Source organism: Theropithecus gelada, chromosome 6 (assembly GCF_003255815.1).
Source record: "Theropithecus gelada isolate Dixy chromosome 6, Tgel_1.0, whole genome shotgun sequence".
NCBI classification, from domain to species: Eukaryota; Metazoa; Chordata; class Mammalia; order Primates; family Cercopithecidae; genus Theropithecus; species Theropithecus gelada.
The window spans coordinates 110,751,643-110,772,261 of NC_037673.1; positions in this window are offsets into that span (position 1 = coordinate 110,751,643).

Consider the following 20,619-nt stretch of genomic DNA (forward strand, 5'->3'; position numbering starts at 1 on the left):
TCACTTGAACCCAGGAGAGGGAGGTTGCAGTGAGCCGACTTTATGCCACTGCACTCCAGCCTGAGCCATAGAGCAACACTGTGCCTTAAAAAAAAAAAAAAAAAAGAAAGAAAAAAAGACATCTCAAGTCTCTGCCTCTTGGCTAGGCTCCAACCACTCTGAATCATTTCTGTGATGGAGCTTTCTGTAGAACTCTCGTGTTGCCAAATTGGTTGGCTCTACAGCTTCTCTTACAAATTATTATAAATTATTTCTCATAATACTGAAATATCTAAACACAATACACTCACCTACCACCCAGCTTGATAAATAAAACTTGATGACTACATAAGAAATCCCTTATACTCTAGGATATCGTTTTTCCTTTTCACTTCCTTCCCTCTCCTCCCTATCATTATCCTGAACTTAGTATTTCTCTTCCTCATGCTTTTCTTTATACTTTTTATAACATGTATCCTCTAGTTTTACATATGTCTAAATTTTATGTAATGCTTCACTATATGAATTTTCTGATAATTCCCTTTTGGGCTCAAAATTATGAGATTCATTTGTGTGTGTGCGTGTGTGTGCGCGCGCGCGTGCGTGCACATAGCTGGATAGTTTAGTGTGATATATTCATTTTGCTGATGGGCATTTAAGTCAGTTTTGATATTTCCATGGTTATTCACAGTACTGATATGAAAGTTCTTGCACACATCTTCTTGTGCATCTTCTTGTGTTGAGTGTTGCTAGGGCAGAGCTCACCAAACAACATTATGCAGGTTCCTTTTTGCCATGACTGGCTTATTGGTGAGCTGAGGTGGTAACACCTCTTAGGCTTAAAGTTGGCCAACTGGAGTCTAGGAGTCCATAGAGTTATCTACAGACAAAAAGAGTACCATCCATTAACTCTAGTATGTCATAAACTATTAACATTGCTTCTCTCTCTCAAGTCACATGAGAATGTTCAGAACAGTTCTAGAACAATGCTTCTAAAACTATCGGGAGAGACCAGATTTTTATTTCCAATTGATCCTAGACTGATAAGTTTGTATAACACAAAATAGGTGACATAGCAATATCAAATTATTATCAAAGTTTTAGCCTACTCTCAATATTTAGGCTCATTTCCTCATGGACTGGTCACAACAGTTCATAGAATGAAGCTTGCCTGAGGACCACACTTTGAGTAGCACTATTCTACATACCTAGGAGTGGAGTTGCTGTACAATTTGCACATCTTGAAATTTACTAAATTGGTCAAATTGTTCTTCAAAACAATAGAGCCTATTTACAACCTACCAACTGGGGAAAATTGCTTATACTGTATCATATAGTTGTCAACTATTAGTGTCAATACAGTTTTTAACTGTCTTTTTTTTTTTTTTTTTTTTTTTTTTTTTTTTTTTTTTGAGACGGAGTCTCGCTCTGCCGCCCAGGCTGGAGTGCAGTGGCCGGATCTCAGCTCACTGCAAGCTCCGCCTCCTGGGTTCACGCCATTCTCCTGCCTCAGCCTCCCAAGTAGCTGGGACTACAGGCGCCCGCCACCTCGCCCGGCTAGTTTTTTGTATTTTTTAGTAGAGACGGGGTTTCACCGTGTTAGCCAGGATGGTCTCGATCTCCTGACCTCGTGATCCGCCCGTCTCGGCCTCCCAAAGTGCTGGGATTACAGGCTTGAGCCACCGCGCCCGGCCCAGTTTTTAACTTTCACTGTCTCATAGCTGTGAAGTTGTATCACCTAATGATTTTGAGTTGTAAAAACTTTTCATGTTTATTGGACATGTGGGTTTCTTCTTCCGTTAATTATCTATTCATTTCTTTGCCCATTTTGTTCCTACTGGGTGGCATTTTATTGACCAATTCTTCAAGCTTTCTTCACATGTTATGAAACATTCTTTGTATAAATTTGGTTATGATATTGTCAATATTTATTGATAATTTTAATTTGCTAGTAGTTTATTTAGGAGTTTTGCTTTGGTGTTCATACATAACAACGGCCTAAAATTTTAATTTGCTATATTGTACTAGCAGTATAAAAGTACCTATTGTAGTGCTACAGTGGTCCTTTTTATCAAAATTTAGGATTTTCTCTTTCTAGATTTATAAAATTGGAATTAACTATCACCTGAGAGTTTGCCTGAACTTGTCTGGAAAATCACCTGGCCTGTAGTTTTCCAAGGAAAGATATTTAACCACTCACTCACTGACTGATTTAAAACAGTTATGAGTTTATTGAAGAGGCCATTTTGCTGAGTCACTTAAAATCTTTTGTTTTCTAAGAAAAATTCTATTGTTTTCAGTTCTATTGGAGTAAAATTACTCATGGTATCTTTTATCATAGTTTTAAAAACATACTACACCCCTTGTTATGACTTTCATTTAAATTTCTACAATTACTTATTTGTACTTTCTCTGCAATTTTTACCTTGATGACATTTCCCAAAAGTTTATCTGTATTATTAGTCTTCCAAGATTCAACGTTTTGCCTTACTCATCTTCTTTGTTCCTGTTTAAAATTTTACTAAATACTCCTCTTAGGTATTTCATTTTTTCACTTAAAATTTATTTGGGCTTATTCTTTTCTAATATATATACTTCTTCTTTAATTCATATTTCCTTTCATTCTCAGTTTTCGGTGTTAAACAGTATTCTTTTTCGAACTTTTTAAGTTGGACACTTAGTTCAATTTTTAACTTACACTTTCCTTATTGTGAACTAAGTAAATACCTGTAAGCATTTTAAACATGTTTTCTGAAGTTCCATATGTTTGTGTATGGACAATATATATATGCATATATGTACACAAGTTACACAGCCCAACACTTTACCAGGACCCCAGATGCTCCTATCATGACCTCTTCAGACATTTACCTCTGCTCCCCAAAGGTAACCATTGTTCTGACTGCTAACAACAAATACAGAGATTACTTCAGCTTATTTCGAACTTTATATATGTAAGATTATATAGTATGTGTTTGCATATTGCATTTTTCATAGCACATTATGTCCGTGAGATTCATCTATGTTAAACTAGTTACAGTGACTTTTTTCATTTCTATTACTGTATTTTCATTGTATACTTACATTACATTACTTATATTTTCTACCATTAATATTCATTTTTATTGCTTTAATTTTTGATTAACAAGAATAATATTACCATGAATATGCTTATACATATATTTTAGGAGATATATTCATGCCTTTCTATTAGATATATACACAGGAGTGAAACTGATGAGGCATAGGGCATGTGAGTATATTCAACTTTAGTAGTTAATTATTGCCAATTTTCCAAAGTGGTTGTACTTATTTGTATTCTTACATCTAATATCTGAGAGTTTCAATTGCCCTACATCATCAGCAATACTTAATACTGTTGGTCTTTTTAATATTAGCCATCCTGGTCAATGTCTAGTAGTAACTCAATATAATTTTAATTTACATTTATCTGATCAATAGTGAAGTGAAACACCTTTTCATATACATATTGCTCATTTTCTTTATGATTTGTAAGAGTCCTTTTATGCATACTGGATAAGAGTCTGTGCCTTTTGGCTTATATTGTTATAATTGGAATGGAACTTTTTATTGGTTTTTCTTAAAATATACACATTTTTTCCTTCCTTATTAATTTTGAATTCTAATTGTATGATGATCTGTAGCTTCATTATGATTTGTCTAGATATTTATCTTTCTTGAGACTTACTATGCTTCCTGAATTTAGGAAATTATACATTTCATCAATTGTGAAAAATTATGTTTTATTTTTGAATATAGTTTCTCCTACATCTCTCCAGTCTCTTTTACTGTAATTAGCATTATTTTTACATTAGACATCCTCATTCTATACTCCATGTCTCCTAACCTCAATTTATTACTGTGCATAGCATTCTGGGCATTCTCTTTTGGATGTATATTCTAGTTCATTAATTTTCTCAGCTTCTACTCTATGCTTTAGACAACATCCTTCTCTTTTCTTCATTAATATTAATCTTCCTCCACTTCTTGAACCTCACTGACCCTTTTTGGACTTCAGAGTATTTACATAGGCTGTTGCTTTTTGCTTGAAAGCTCTGTCTACTGGACACAGAACACAGGTCTGGGTACAGCTAACTCCTTATCATTTAGGCCTCAATTTAAGTGCAACCTCCTTAGAATTGACCAGCAATGAAAATACAACATCAAAACTGTGGTATGCAGTGAACGCCATACTTAGAGGGAAACATATAACTTTAAATACATATATAAGAAAGGCTGCATATCATAAAAAATGAGAAAAAAAAAAACAAAGTATAGAGGATCATCAGGGAGAAAAGTTGGTTCTTTGAACAGATTTATAAAATTAATAAACATTTGGCAAGTGTGCTCAAGATCAAAACCAAACCATACCAAACAGACAATGTGATGAATGATAAAAGAGATATCACACATGATACCATAGACATTAAAAGATACTAAGAGACTTTGGGAGGCCGAGACGGGCAGATCACGAGGTCAGCAGATTGAGACCATCCTGGCTAACACGGTGAAACCCCATCTCTACTAAAAAAATACAAAAAACTAGCTGGGCGAGGTGGCGGGCGCCTGTAGTCCCAGCCACTCGGGAGGCTGAGGCAGGACAATGGTGTAAACCTGGGAGGCGGAGCTTGCAGTGAGCTGAGATCCGGCCACTGCACTCCAGCCTGGCCAACAGAGCGAGACTCCATCTCAAAAAAAAAAAAAGAAAAAAAAAGATACTAAGAGAATATTATGAACAATTTACGAGCAATCAATTTGAAAATTTAGATAAAATGGATAATTTCCTAGAAAAATATAGCTTATGAAGACTGACAAAAGTAGAAATAGAAAAGATGAAGAGTTCTGTATTACTAAATGAATTTATAATCTGAAACCTCATCACAGAAACTTCCTACATCAGATATACTTATCAATAAATTCCACCAAACATTTAAATAAATAAAAACAAAAACAGAAATAGAGAAAAACTTCTTAATTCATTCTATGAGGATGCCAAAATCTCCATACAAAAACCTGAAAAGCATTATCACAAGGAAAAAATATTATCAGCCATTCTTCCTACATTTTGTAAATGTAAAAAAATTAAGGAATATATTGGTACAAAAAAATCTGTATATATATGTATGTACATATGTATGCATGTATGTATCCATTCATTTATATGGTTTTATTCAAGAACTTCAAGACTGGTTTATCATTCAACATTCAATCAAAATAATTTGAAATTCAGTCAAAGCAATTGATCACATTAATGGAATAAAGAAAAAATATATAACTTCAACAGACTCATGAAAAACATTTGATAAAATTAAATACCAATTTATTAGAGTAACTTTGGCAAACTAGAAAGAAAAAGGTACTTTCTTAATCTAATTTACGAAATGTACAGAAAACCTACAGTAGAAATCTTACTTAACAGTAAAATATTGAAAGTTCACACTCTAAGATCTTGAGGAGAACAACATTTTTCTAGAAGTTCTAGATAGAACAATAAAGAAAAATGGAATTAATTATAGGGACTCAAAAGGAATAATATTGTCAATACAGTATTATTGTAATAACATAATTGTAATACAATTTGATGATATACATAGATATTTCAAAACAATTTACAAATCAATTATAAAATTAATAAGAGAGGTGCAAGTTTGAGGGGTAAAAGATTACAGAAAAATCAACTGTATTCTATATATCAGCAAAAAATAATTATAAATTTAAAATGTTTACAAGATATGATTTGCAATAGCATAAAAAAATCAAATATCTAGGAGTAAATTTAGTGGAAGATATAAAAGACTCTTACATAGAAAATTATTTATTATAAAGATATTTTAAAAGAGCAAAACAAAGGGATATATTATATTCATAGATTACATGATTCCATAATGTAAAGATGTTATTTCTCATCTGTTTGATCTATAGAGTCAATATAATTCCTTCCAATATTCCAGCAGATCTTTTGGGGACATTGAAAAGATAGCTTAAACATTTTTAAAGAACTGCAAAAGGCCAAGAATGCCAGGACAATTTTAAAGAAAAAATGTTAAGATCTTTCACTTTCTGATCTCAAAACTTACTGTGAAGGTAGAATGAGTAACAACAGTGTAACACTGACAAAGCTATAGAGATGAAAGGAACAGAAGAGAAAGGCCTGAAGCAGACACTTATTTGTGAACATTTGATTTATAACACATGTAGCCTTCAGGAGAAGTAGGGAAAATCAAGGCTTTTTCAATAGATGGTATTGTATCAATGGTCAGCTGGACTTCCATACGAAGTGGGGAAAAGGCAAAAAGGAAAAAAAATATTGGTCCTAGTTTTATTGAACTCTATTTATGTCCTCTGCTGTGCACATTTACTTGGACCAATTAGAATAAGATTTTGTTAAAGTCCCCTGCAAGATTTGTGGGAGAAAAACTAGATGGAAACCAAGAAAGGTTAGACATAAAGGTTACTACAGAGGGCTACAGAGGGACTTGTAATCGGCATTACTGCAGACGGAGATGCAGGGAGGTCATGGTACCCTTAGGTAGACTTAGAGTTAGAATAGAGTACACTTGTGTCCCAATCCTCAGGAAGAACTCAGGGAGATGGTACATCCCCAGAATGGCTCACATCTGTGGTAGTGTAGAAGCAGACACAATGTTTGCATGTTATGTCTAAGCAGATAGAAAGACACAACCTCACAGTGTTCTTCACACCATCATTTGGCAATGAAATTGCAATATGATCTATGTGCCAGACACAAGCAAAACTTTCCAAAGCCATTCATGAAGGAGCAATAGAATGTTTCCCATGTGAAGGAGACAATGACACAGTACGGAAAGTTTGAAGACCTGATGTCCTGAGGCTATAAACTATGGAGGATGCAAGTACCCGATATGGAACAACGAAAAGCCAGAGAGGCCAGGCTCAGTGGCTCATGCCTGTAATCCCAGCACTTTGGGAGGCCAAGGTGGGTGAATCACCTGAGGTCAGGAGTTCAAGACCTGCCAAGTCTGTCCTGCAGACTCTGGCCGAGTGACAGATGAAAGAAGTATGCAGACACAGGTATCTTTTCTGACAGCATGGCTTGGGAACTGCACCACTTAGCACCACCACCGAGAGTGCAGCCCCGATAAGCCAGAGACACTCATATTTATTTTGGTACCAATTTAATGGCAAAGGCTCAGAGCAAACACAATTTGTGGGTAATTAACACTGTCAACCCCCCAGTAGAGAGCAATCCTGCACACAAATGAGTGAACGTTGGTTTCTGGAGACATAAGTAAACAAATTTATCTCGATAAATTCCTTTACATTCCCTTGTTATCTACCCTTTGTTCTTAAGCTTTTACAAAACCTCCTGGCCTTCCAAGAAGGTTTGTGTCTTTCCCTATAAATTTTCCCACCACCCTGACGATCTCCTATAGAGACCAGCCTGGCCAACCTGGAGAAATCCCATTTCTACTAAAAATAGAAAAAATTAGCCAGGAGTGGTGGCAGATGCCTGTAATCATAGCTACTCAGAAGGCTGAGGCAGGAGAATTGTTTGATCCTGGGAGGAGTAGGTTGCAGTAGGTCGAGATCGTGCCATTGCACTCCAGCCTGGGCAACAAGAACGAAACTCCATCTCAAAAAAAGAAAAGAAAAGAAAAGAAAAGAAAAGAAAAGAAAACCAAGACAAAAATGTGACCAATTCAACAGGTACCAGTTTGGATCATTACTCCAAGAATCAAATGCACGTGCCAGAGGCCTTATCCCTGAAGAAAGACCCCTGAAACTAAAACATGACTCTGGTTAAATCCTAAGATACTTCAGACCAACTGAGATTATACTTCTGCAGGCTGAATTTTGTACTCACCACATGAGTTTGTCTGAATCTGGAAAACAACACTAAAAATGGGAACTGCCAAATAATTTCAGGGCCCACATTTACATTTGAGTTTGCAACTATATTCTGTCCAAAAAGTTCAAAAGATGCTATATAAAAGAATGTTTGTAATAGAGCAGAATACAATTTATCTACCACATGGCCAGCAAAAGCATAAATAAAGCAAAAACAATTTTTAAAAGATATTATGTGCAGTTATTGTTTGCAAATTATCTTTCCTGAGTACTAGGTCATTAGTAGTAATAATAGTAAATTAGCAATGAGGAATTTTGTTGTTTTTCTTATTCCAGCAATGATTGGATTAGAAATAAATATCAATTTCAATGTCACTGCAATGTTAATCTGATGTTCAATGAACAAAATAGTTCTACAGTTATTCAGAACAGTAATAAAATTGGTACATCATGTTTGCTTATTGCCAGAGTATGTTATAGTGTGAGTTATAATTTTCCTCAACTGCCAACTAGTTGAAAATTTTAATGTGTTAGTAACATAATTTTATGAATAGGCCAAAGTATAACTGAATTATTACATCTGTGTGAGTTTGTCCAAAGTAAAAACAAAAAGCCAAATAAACAGACACAAATGTGTGACCCCAAAATTTTACTATTAAATCTAACACCATTGTTGCAATTTCAGTATCATTTGCTATGTTTCCCTAATGTTTATAATTTGAGTTTTCCTGGCTTTATCGTTTTATTTATTTTGAAAATTTGTCCTAGATTTATATTTGTAAAAGAACTATAAACAGCTTATCTCTAGTTTTATGTTTATGTACATTTAGGTAACAATAAAAGGAGAATAATACATTCAATACTAATGGTAATTTAAAAATTCAGTCCTTACTCAAATTTGAGAAATATTGCAGTAAACCATTAGCATCTCACAAATCTTATCCTAGAGCACTCCTGGCTTGGATCATAAAGAGAAATCACTACTGCAACACAAAAATATTTTATTTTTATTATTTAAAACAAATGCTTCAGTTTTATTTAAACTGGTCCATCTTCATGACAAATATTCATTTAACTATGTGACGTAACATATATCATTTAATCCAAGAGCTAAGCCTAAGATATAGATGCTATTGTCTCCCTCTTACAGATTAGAAAAGACCATTAGGAGGGCTAATGCCCATGGTCCTTTTTTGATAAGTGACCCAGGAAGGATCAAATCCAGTTGATTCTAAAGCCCATTCATCCAATAGCCATGCTGTATTTTCTTGACTCTTAAACTTCCATAGAAATTCTTTACTCATTCTTGCTGCTTCTCTGACCCATGCCGAATCAACCAACCAAACAAGCAACTGGTCTCTAACTTTGATATTTCTTTAGTGAGATGGTTCCTGTTAGTACCTTCTTCACTTTCCCATAGCATCCAACCTGCCTAATCAGGCCATAACATTTTCCCAGCCTACTGTAAGTCTCCTCAATATTCTGCATATCCCAGTATCTTCTCATCTCAGACACCTTGGTTCAAGCCCCAGACTCCACACGGTGAGTGTGTTTCAGGATGCACCTTGAAAAGCTGCCCATAGAATCAACCACAAAGTTTTGGCATAGCTCAAAATGTTCTTGGTACTTCACCAGTTTGCGCGTCCTAGTGTTAAACCTATAATTCTCCAGTTTGATGCATTTTCCCATTGGATAACTTCAGGTCCTAAACCATTTCCTTTCAGGGATCCTTCCCCAGCTTCCTAGTCCTCTCTGGAGGATCTGTATATATGAGAGTCTTGTACCAACTGCTGTTTGCCTTAAGGCCACCACTACTTTGCTTTCCTCTTCAACCACATAAAGTATCACTGATCTTTTTCTTAGATTATTGTGGATTGTCTTGTAACAATTCCCCTCTTTACCACTAACAGAAGCTATTGAAGTGACTAGGAAATACAAACCTCTACACTATTATTCTCTTAAAGGAGTCACTTTGTCGGGTTTTATAGGTTACAAGCTGTAAAAGTTTGGCAATCCTCTCCTTTCCACAGATACAAAGCTTTGAGGTCTCAGGTCTGTCACTCCTCTCTGACTCCTAGGCCCTTATTCTGAGTCTAATGCATTATGTGTAATTTCTTCTTTTTTGGAAGTTTCTCTTCCAGAGGCTCTGCAGTTTATTTTTACAATTTAGTTTATGGTCTCTCCAAACCCTTTACTAGGCACATTTATACAGATCAACCCTCAGTATACACAATAGACTTTCCCACAAAATTCCTTTCCCACAAAGCTCTCAAATTCTCAAGCAAATCAGCAGATTCTGGGGTGTGGATACTGGCTAACAAAACACATCCTAAATGCATCTAAGACTCCACTCCAGTCCAGATAGGACCAGTCCAGATAGGACCATGACTTCATCCCAAATATTGCCCTTCATGTTCTTTCCTTTGCTTTCATTTAATGTATTTCCTGGGATTCCCTTTTTGTTCCCTAATCATGCTGTTAGAATCCTATCTGTCCTCTGGGGCTCAGCTCAAATGCAACTTCCAATGTAGCCTTCCCTGCTAATCTCAAGTGAAAATGAAGGCTTCTTTCTCTGGGCTCTTGGACTGCTTCCATGGCTCTCACCTTGGGGCTTAACATACCTTGCCTTCTGCTTCAGCTGAGAATGGACAAGACCCCTTCTTCATAAACAGAGAAAAGGGTTGCATTTTTCTGGGCATTGCTAAAACATTCAAAGCATATTGAATTATGCATGTTATATGCCCATGAGTATTTATTAATTGAACAGAAATTTATTGGCCTTGAAGTTAGTATCCTAGCAAGGATCCTTGGTCCCAATTAGAAGAAAAATCTCATTGTCTCCTGGCAGTCTCTTGAGTTCTTAGTGTTCTCCTGGTGGCATCTTGAGCAGTCAGTTGATCCTCACTTAGAAAACTTGATCTGGAGCTCCTGCTGCTTGGAGCCTACCAGTAGGCTGAACCACACTGTGGCTGAGCTCCAGAGATATTTGCTTTCAAACATTTAACATTTGCTTTGTGTTACCCTTTTATTAGGAAGATTAAAATTGAAAGGGAAGCAAGTGAGGCAGGGCTTTCTTCTTTTCTTTCTGCAAGAACAGCTTGTTTCCATGACATTTATACAGTGAGCTTTTTCTAAATGACAAGCAGATTGTCAGAAGATGTTATTTTCTATTTCTTTGCTTTGGGTCTTCACTTTGTGGGTGTAATGTAAGAGAGACAGCCTCACTAGGAGGGTGACTGTCAGGTATTCGGATTCCAGGGGGGATTAGGTAGGGGTTTGTTGAATACTTTCTTTTAGGGTTGCTATAGCAGCAGCCTAACATATTCTGGCTAGAAGTTGTAAGATGTATTAGTGTTATTTTTTTACATGGAGTAACATTTCTACAGATATAAGTGTCTGCTCTTTTTAGTTCTCATAGTGAAGAAAGCTGAATGCTCACAGAAGCCATCCATGGTGGCAGAAGGAAGTTGTGAGTACCAAGACTGAGATGAAATGGCTGAGTTTAGGCTTGCATCAGGGCTTGTTGTCTGCAGAAGAGAAGTCAGCCACCGAGGGATCTAATCATAAATCTACTTACCCAGGTTGCTGATCATGAGGCTGTGACTAATGAAAGAAGAAAGCATCAGGCCCTCCAACACTGAACCCAGCCGTGCTCCATCTAAAAAGTCAGTATCACCTCATATCTGCTCACCTTGTACAGGATACAAATTGCTTTAACCCATATTATCTCTCAAAAAGAACTCCAAGGAGACAGGCTTAATTCTGTATCAGAAGTCTTTCCTTTAACCGGGTCTCACCCTTTACCATGCTCTCTTCATCCTCAGGTTATTTTCTTGATTTAGGACTCATGGGTGCCCACATGGATTTTTGCAACATGTCTCTGAGCTCTTGGCATCAAATCTCTCCTTGCTCTCCCAAGGGTAATAAATTACCCTAAGAACCACACCTTAATATGTCACTCCATCTAATGGAAGAACTCATTTCTTCCCTACTGTCTACAAGATAAATACCAAACTTGTAAGATCAATATAGAACACTCTTCACATTTAATTCCAAAAGTGCTCTCTCCCTTTGCTTCCCACTAACTCTGCAAGCTGCCTCTGCGCTACACCCCCAAGCATCCTAGCCTGGATTTCTCTCTTTTCCTCAAATACACTAAGCATGAAATTACCACTGTCAGAGGTTGAGAGGCAGAAAAGGCTTTTGATAAAATCCAACATCCACTCATGTTAAAAACTCTCAAAAACTAGGTATTGAAGGAACATACCTCAAAATAACAAGAGCCACCTATGACAAAGCCACAGCCAACATCATACTGAATGGTCAAAAGCTGAAAGCATTCCCTTTGAAAACCAGTACAAGACAAAGATTCCCTCTCTCACCACTCCTATTCAACATAGAGTTGGAAGTTCTGGCCAGGGTAATCAGGCAAGAGGAAGAAATAAAGAGAATTTAAATAGACAGGAAGTCAAATTATCCCTACTTGTAGATAACATGTTCCTAGAAAACCTAGAAAACCCCATAGGCTCAACCCAAAAGCTTCTTAAGCTAATAAACAACTTCAGTGAAGTCTCAGCATACAAAATCTATGTACAAAAATCAGTAGCATTCCTATACACCAATGATAATCAAGCTGAGAGCCAAATCACAAACAAACTCCCATTCACAATTGCCACAAAAATAAAATAAAATAAAATAAAATGTTTAGGAATACAGCTAACTAGGGAGGTGAAAGATCTCTCCAAGGAGAATTACAAAATAGTGTTCGAATAAATCAGAGATGGCACAAACAAATGGAAAAACATTCCATGCTCATGGATAAGAAGAATCAATATAGTTAAAATAGCTATACTGCCCAAAGCAATTTATAGATTCAATGTTATTCCTATTTAAACTACCACTGACATTTCTTAAAGAACTAGAGAAAACTATTTTAAAATTCATGTGGAACCAAAAATGGGCCCCAAAAGCCAAGGCAATCCTAAGAAACAAGGACAAAGCTAGAGGCATCATGCTACCTGACTTCAAAATATACTACAGGGCTATATTAATCAAAACAGCATGGTACTCGTACAAAAAGAGACACAGAGACTAGTGCAACAGAATAGAGAACCCGGAAATAAGACTGCATACCTACAACCATCAGATTTCTGACAAACCCGATGAAAACAAGCAAGGGGGAAAGAATTCCCTATTTATTATTATTAATAATAAATGGTACTGGAATAACTGATTACAGGCAAAAGATTGAAACTGGACACCTTCCTTATACTATATACAAAAAATAACTCAAGAGGGATTAAAGACTTAAATGTAAAACCCCAAACTATAAAAACCCTGGAACACAACCTAGACAATACCATCCTGGACAGAGGAACAGGAAAAGATTTCATGATTAAGATGCCAAAAGCAATTGCAACGAAAGCAAGAAGTGACAAATGGGATATAATTAAAGTAAAGAGCTTCTGCAAAGCAAAAGAAAGTATCAACAGAGTGAACAGACAACCTACAGAATGGGTGAAAATTTTTGCAAATTATGCATCTGACAAAGATCTAATATCCAGTATTTATAAGGAACTTAAACAAATTTATGAGAAAAAAAAAAAAAAAAAAACTAACCCAGTGTGGGCAAAGGACATGAACAGACACTTTTCAAAAGAACCCACACATGTGGCCAACAATCATCTGAAAGCAAAGCCAACATCACTGATCATCAAAGAAATGCAAATCAAACCACAATGAGATATGCCGGTCAGAATGACTATTATTAAAAAGTCAAAAAAATAACAGATGCCAGTGAGGTTGTGGAGAAAAACGAACACTTACACACTGTCAGTGGGTGTGTAAATTAGCTTAACCACTGAGAAAGACAGTGTGGTTGTTCCTCAAAGAACTACAAACAGAAATAACCATTCAGCCCAGCAATCCCATTACTGGATATATACCCAAAGGAACATAAATTGTTCTATCATAAAGACACATACACATGTAAATTCACTGCAGCACTATTCACAATAACAAAGAAGTGGAATCAACCTAAATGGCCATCAATAGTAGACTGGATAAAGAAAATTTGGTACATATACACTATGGAATACTATGCAAGCATAAAAAAGAATGAGATCATGTCCTATGCAAGAATGGAGCTGGAGGCCATTATCCTTAGCAAACTAAAATAGGAACAGAAAACCAAATACTGCATGTTCTCACTTATACGTGGGAGCTAAATAATGAGAACACATGGACGCATAGAGAGGAACAACATACACCGGGGCCTTTTCGAGGGTGGAGGGTGGGAGGAGGGAGAGGATCAGGACAAATAACTAATGGGTACTAGGCTTAATACCTGGGTGATGAAATAAATTGTACAACGAACCCCCATGGTATAAGTTTACCTATATAGCAAACCTGTACATGTATCCCTGAACTTAAAAGTCAAGAAAAAGACAGTAGAATCTTATTTTACCTCAAGATACTTGTTTGTTTAATCAGAATAGTTTTAAATAATTTAAATAGCTTTAAACAGGCACATGTTCTCCAATTTCCCCCAGGGTCCTTTAATATTCCACCTACCCCCCCGCTTCACTTTGCATATTTATATCACTTGTCTACTCCTAAAGGCATTGGAATTTATGCTTCTTGAACAAAAACTACACTTCCTTTCTGGTAATAACATCTGAATCTTGCGTTATCTAGAACAAATATCACTACTAATTCAAAACACATTATGGTTTACCCAGAAAGAGTGTTGCTCCATTTGCTCTCCCACACTCTGTTCTTTCATCTACAATAACATTAAAGAGACTCTTATAATTACGTTTATAATATGTATCTCTACCCAACCATACTGCCAGATTCCTCAGGAGAAGTCATCTACAAATTTCTATAAGCATACTATCTATCAGGGAGCTGAGCTGGGTAAAAATTTGTTGCAAAAATGATCACTGTTTTGCAGGTGACACAGCAGTTTCAAGTTGGTTAAGCATATTCAATGGCATAGATTTTGTAAGGAACACCACCACAAGTAGAGTCCTGGTGTTGTAAGACTAGTATTTTCACAGATCCCCACACTACCAGGGTTTCAGAAGCAAAAGACCCATCATTCCTTTGTTCTAGTAACCATATTCACTGCATGTAGCTGAGTCCTCATATCACAGAGCTACTGGAGCTGAACATCAGTTCACTCCAGATGACCTTTGTGGTGGAGACCACAGCAATGAAATATAAACATACTCTCCCTCACCTTCTAAGTAGGATCCTGTGAACAATTTGGCCTGAGTTCATTGTTGTACTTCCAAGGGCAATGGAGAGAAATGAAGAGGTAAGCCCCAAGAATGGGTAGATGGTTCTAAGAAAAGAACTAGGGGTACCTGGAGAAGAAAATATTTGGGAGTGAAGAAGTCAAAGGTTAGGAGGGCAAAAGGGGAAACAGAATCCACTGTGTTACATGGGACTTGGTGAGGAGCATGGCTCAAGAGAATTTTTAAGAAATTTTACTGTATGTGGAGCTGTTTAATTTTCTGCCTCACTCCTCCCCTGGAGAAGGCCTTTTTGTAGAAAACTCCATGAATCTTTCAAGCTTTAGGAGTCAGGTCTGTGTTTGTTTACGTTGTGTTTACATGTTGCAGTGTTATCTAAAGGAACAGCAGAAAGGCTCAGGGCCATTTGGTAGCGTATTTACTTATTTTCATGTTCAATCAAACTTAAGAATTATTGTATCAGGTATTAAAGCAGAGGCCCAGAGAAACTACTTGATTTGTTGAGCTGCTTTCAAACGAGAGAAGTCACTTTTTTTTCAGATGTTAAACTAGAGCCCCATGAAAATAAAGAGAAAGAAGTAAGATCCTCCAAGATGTAAGAAATATGTTATAAACAAGGTAATTTAAGGAAAAAAAATCTTTGAGTGGAAGTTGAAAATTTCAGCCATGAAGAAGAAAGTTGCTCTTCTGTATTGTGGAATTTATAATCCATGTTTCATCATCCCCTTACATCCATTCCCCTCAATCAAAAGGAAAAGCAAATTATATAGATAATAAAACTCTTCATTGATACACTGAACTATTTGTTTTACCACTTTTCTCCAGTCCATCCATTTTTGAATCAAGTTAAGCTCATAGCGGAGACATACTGATACCAATATTTTTTGAAATCTTTCATTTGGTAAGTGATTTTCTTCTTCTTCTTCTTCTTCTTTTTTTTGGAGACAGAATCTCACTCTGTTGCCTAGGCTGGAGTGCAGTGGCAGAACATTGGCTCACTGCAACCTCCACCTCCTGGGTTCAAGCGATTCTCCTGCCTCAGCCTCCCGAGTAGCTGGGATTACAGGCATGCCCTACCATGCCCAGCTAATTTTTGTGTTTCTAGTAGAGACGGGGTTTCATCGTGTTCGTGGGGCTGGTCTCTAACTCCTGACCTCAAGTGATCTGCCCACCTAGTCCTCCCAAAATATTGGGGTTACATGCATGAGCCACCACACCCGACTGATTTTCTTCTTTTAAACATTAGAGACCATAGCGTGGCTGTGTAAAGAAGAAATATTTTTCCACTGTAACTGTTTTTTTTTTTTTTTTTGAGAGATGGAGCCTCGTTCTGTGGCCTAGGCTGGAGTGCAGTGGTGCGATCTCAGCTCACTGCAAGCTCCGCCTCCTGAGTTCACACCATTCTCCTGCCTCAGCCTCCCGAGTAGCTGGGACTACAGGCGCTCGCCACCACGCCTGGCTAATTTTTTGTTTTTTAGTAGAGATGGGGTGTTAGCCAGGATGGTCTCAATCTCCTGACCTCGTGATCCACCCACCTTAGCCTCCCAAAGTTCTGGGATTACAGGGGTGAGCCACCGCGCCCGGCCAATAATGTGTTTTTATAAGTGGTTCAAAGAGGTAAGGAGAAATACTCTAAGGAAGACAAGTACCCTTTGAAAGGCAGGAAGTGACCAAACATTTGAATCAGTCATGAACTAGCTGAAGGTATATTATGGTATGTATACATTTAAGGATAGTGGTCTAAAGTATTCATCAGTGTGTTGATTGTTATCTGTGTCTGACTTCCTCCATCTCTGCCATCAACTGTGTGACTGCTCAGGGCATTCAATCTTTTTGAGTCCCTAACTTTGCAACTATACTATGTTCATGCCTTGGAAGAGTCAATATTGAGATATTAATTCTTCCTAAACTGTACTATAGATGTAATGCTATCCTATTAATATCCCAGCAAGTATTCCTATAGAAACTGACCCGTTGAATAAAAAATGTGAGTGGAAATGCAAAGGACCTAGTATAACCAAAACAACCTTGAAAACAAAGAACAGAGCTAGAGGAATCAAACTACCTGATTTCAAGGCTTAATTGTAATCGGGATAATACTGGTATAATTATATATTAAACAAAGAACAGAACATAGCTTATAAATATATATCCATAAAATATATAAATAGCAAGAACATTTGTACTGTATATGTGTATGTGTACATCCATGAACATGCACCATGATAAATAAGAAAAGGATAATTTCTCAAAAACTGGGGCTGAACAATTAAATATCTATATTTAAAAAGTAAAACTGACCCTTACCTAATGCCATATGTAATAATTAACTAGATATTGATCATATGCCAAAACATCTATTTCTAGAAGAAAATATAGTATAAAATCTTTCTGATCTTGTGGGAGGCAAAGATTTCACAGACAGGACATGAAAAACATGAACCACACAATTAAAAAATTGATAGAGTGGGTTTCATCAGTTTCTGGCACTCCAAAGACACTATTAATAAAATGAAAAGACAAGTCACAGATTAGGTGGGATTATATAACATATATATACACATATATAATACTAAATAAAATATATAAAGTAATACGATTATTTTAAAAACATATTGATACTTGATTAAAAAGTTAGACATGGACTTATCAAAGAACCCAGAAGTTCCATTGTTAAATGTTTACCCAAGAAAGCTGAAAGCAATATATTGATATTTGGTATATTCATTAACAAGATATTAGCAAGAAAAAGAAATGAACTATACACACGTGGATGAATCTAAAAAATATTAGGCTTAGTAACAGAACCTAGCCACAAGAGAGTTCATATTGTGGCTCCATTTATATAAGGCAAAATTAATCCATACTGATAAAATTAAACAGTGGTTGCCTGGGGCGAGGGGAAAGGAGAGGAACTGGCTGCAAAGGGGTATAAAAGAAACTTCTTGGGTGACAGAAATTTTCTATGTTTTAACTGAGATGGTGGTTACATGGGTATATCTATGTGTCAACTTATAGACCTATACACTTAAATTGGTATATTTTGCTGCATACAAATTTTAATTTATTAAATTTTATGTTTAAAAATGTAGCCACACTGCATTTCAATCCAGTGAAACACAGGAAATAAACTTATCACTACTAGACTTTCAGTCTTAAAGGTGAGTTGACTATGTCTTACACATTCTTGAACTCACTGTTAGTACCACTCAATGGATGTTTGAGCCAGACTCATGCTTAACTCAAGGTATTTCAGAGCAGTTGCCCTTTACTTTTATGGTGTTAAATGATGCTAGAGGAACTAGGATACTAGTTTTTAGTTTTCCAAAATGCCATGGGTTTTTGTAGGTCAAAGATTTTTTTTTCATCATATGTTACGTACATTCTCTGATGGAGTCTCCAGGCTAGACTGTTCTGTTCAAGGTAAACTAACACCATCGTGAGTCTACTGTAATTCTTGGAGAAGCTATTTTCACTAGAAGTGTCAGTGGAGGTTTTACCTTTTACGCTACATACTGTTTACCCTTAAGGATAAAGGAAAAATGTCACTTTTATTTAGAAAATATCCTTCGCAATTTCACAGACTCTGATTATTAAATTCACATTTGCTATCTATATATTCCTTCATTGTATTTTTAGCAAGAGTGAGGAGCCTTAGAGGTGTTTCATTACTTTTGTTATCTTCATATAACTAACAATTTAGGACACTTTCCCACCCAAACAAACTGACAGCTGCTGGCATTGTGGACTTGATTTAAGAAATGTTGTACTTGGTGTAGTTAAAAATTATCCAAACAAGTTATTTTTGCTGAATGGCCATTCCTAATGTTGTGATGAACTATTCAAGCCATCAGCTTCTTTATTGCTATAGTCTATCTGGAGAAAAAAAATTCTTCATTTATCCCTAGGGAAGCTTAACTGACTTGCTAATTTTTATGTAAAGTAGTAAGATGTACCCTATAAATATATATACGTACTATGTATGCACAAAATTTAAAAAATTACAAAAAGAAAGAAAATATCGACAAAAGTTAACAACTTTTTATTGGGAACCCCTTCTATGTCTGATATTCTACTGGATGGCTGATCAAAAAATGGGTACAACATGGCCCCATGTGTAGAAACCAGATCTGGGTCTCTGCAGAGTTTAGGTAAAATATATTTGGATAATGTTGGATATACCCACATGACTTGAAGTCTGTATAGGAAATCTTACAATTAGATTAATTCTGTAATTACTCCTATTTTCTATTCAGGCTATCACAATGATACTGATCTGATATACAAATAACTGAAATGGGAATGAGATATTCCAAACAGTAGTTTGTATCACTTACTTGTCACATCACATACCTATCTCCCAAGCTAGAATGTGGGGTCTGTCATGGCAGAAACTGCATCATTTATTTCTATATCCACAGCCTTTAACAAAGTATCTGGCAAGGAAATAGCATTAAACTAACATTGCTGAATCGATGAGTGCTTGATTTTAATTCTAAGCCATAAAGTTATATATTGTAGTTCTTAATCTTTTCTAATTCATGGACTCCTTTGAGAACTGGAAGAAAACTGTATCTTTACCAGAGACAAATGCACAGAATATAGTATTATTAAGGTTATTTTAGGGGGTACCCTGAATTCCATTTTTGATCTATATGCTTACAATTTTATACAGAAATTTTAAAAGTCAGTATATTCCTGTCTGAGAACTAATAATCTAACTTTCTAATTTATATATTCATAGTTACCCTTCACCTGTTAAATCTTCAAAAATTTCTTTTGGAATAAAAAAATGCTCTTGAAGACTACTGTCCAAATTATACTAGTTCCATTGCCAGTTCTGCCACTAGCCACCTGTATGACTTTGGATACGTCCCAGAAGTAATCTGGGCTTTAGTTCCAAACCTGTAAATTTAGGAAGCTGAACTAAAATGATTTCTAATGTTCCTTATGGCTCTGATATTCTCAGTTCCAAAGCATCGGAGTTCCTCTGATGAGGAAAGGAGTATGTGTAATGTAAATAATGACTTTCCAATCTGCCATGAGGGGGAGGCATGAAGCATTAGATTTAATGATTCAAAATGACTTAAATCAACTCTTTGCAGATATCTCCAGGAGTCTAAGAATCAGATCTACAGCTTAGACATATACCAATTTTGAGGGCCCCCTAGATTTTCAGTTCTTAAGGAAGCAAACGGTCTTTCTCCCCATAGACCACTGGCTTTTAACATAATATAACTATTCAGAATATCCCATCACCCAAAATTACTTCTGATATCCAAGTGTGAAATAAATTAGCTGTTCCCAGGCAAGAACAGTTGAGCTGAGCTTTTGACATTCACAGCAAAAGAGAATTATGAATTTGAGTTTGGGGCAAGGCATGCAACAGAGAGAGGGAGACACCATTCCAAAAAGGGAGACTAGAAATCAACCCTGTTTTCGACTTTCTAGAAAATAAAACTTGGGCAAGAACAGACACCAGAACCAAGGATGATATATTCTTTCTGTGAGACTAAATTCTCTTCTTGACCTC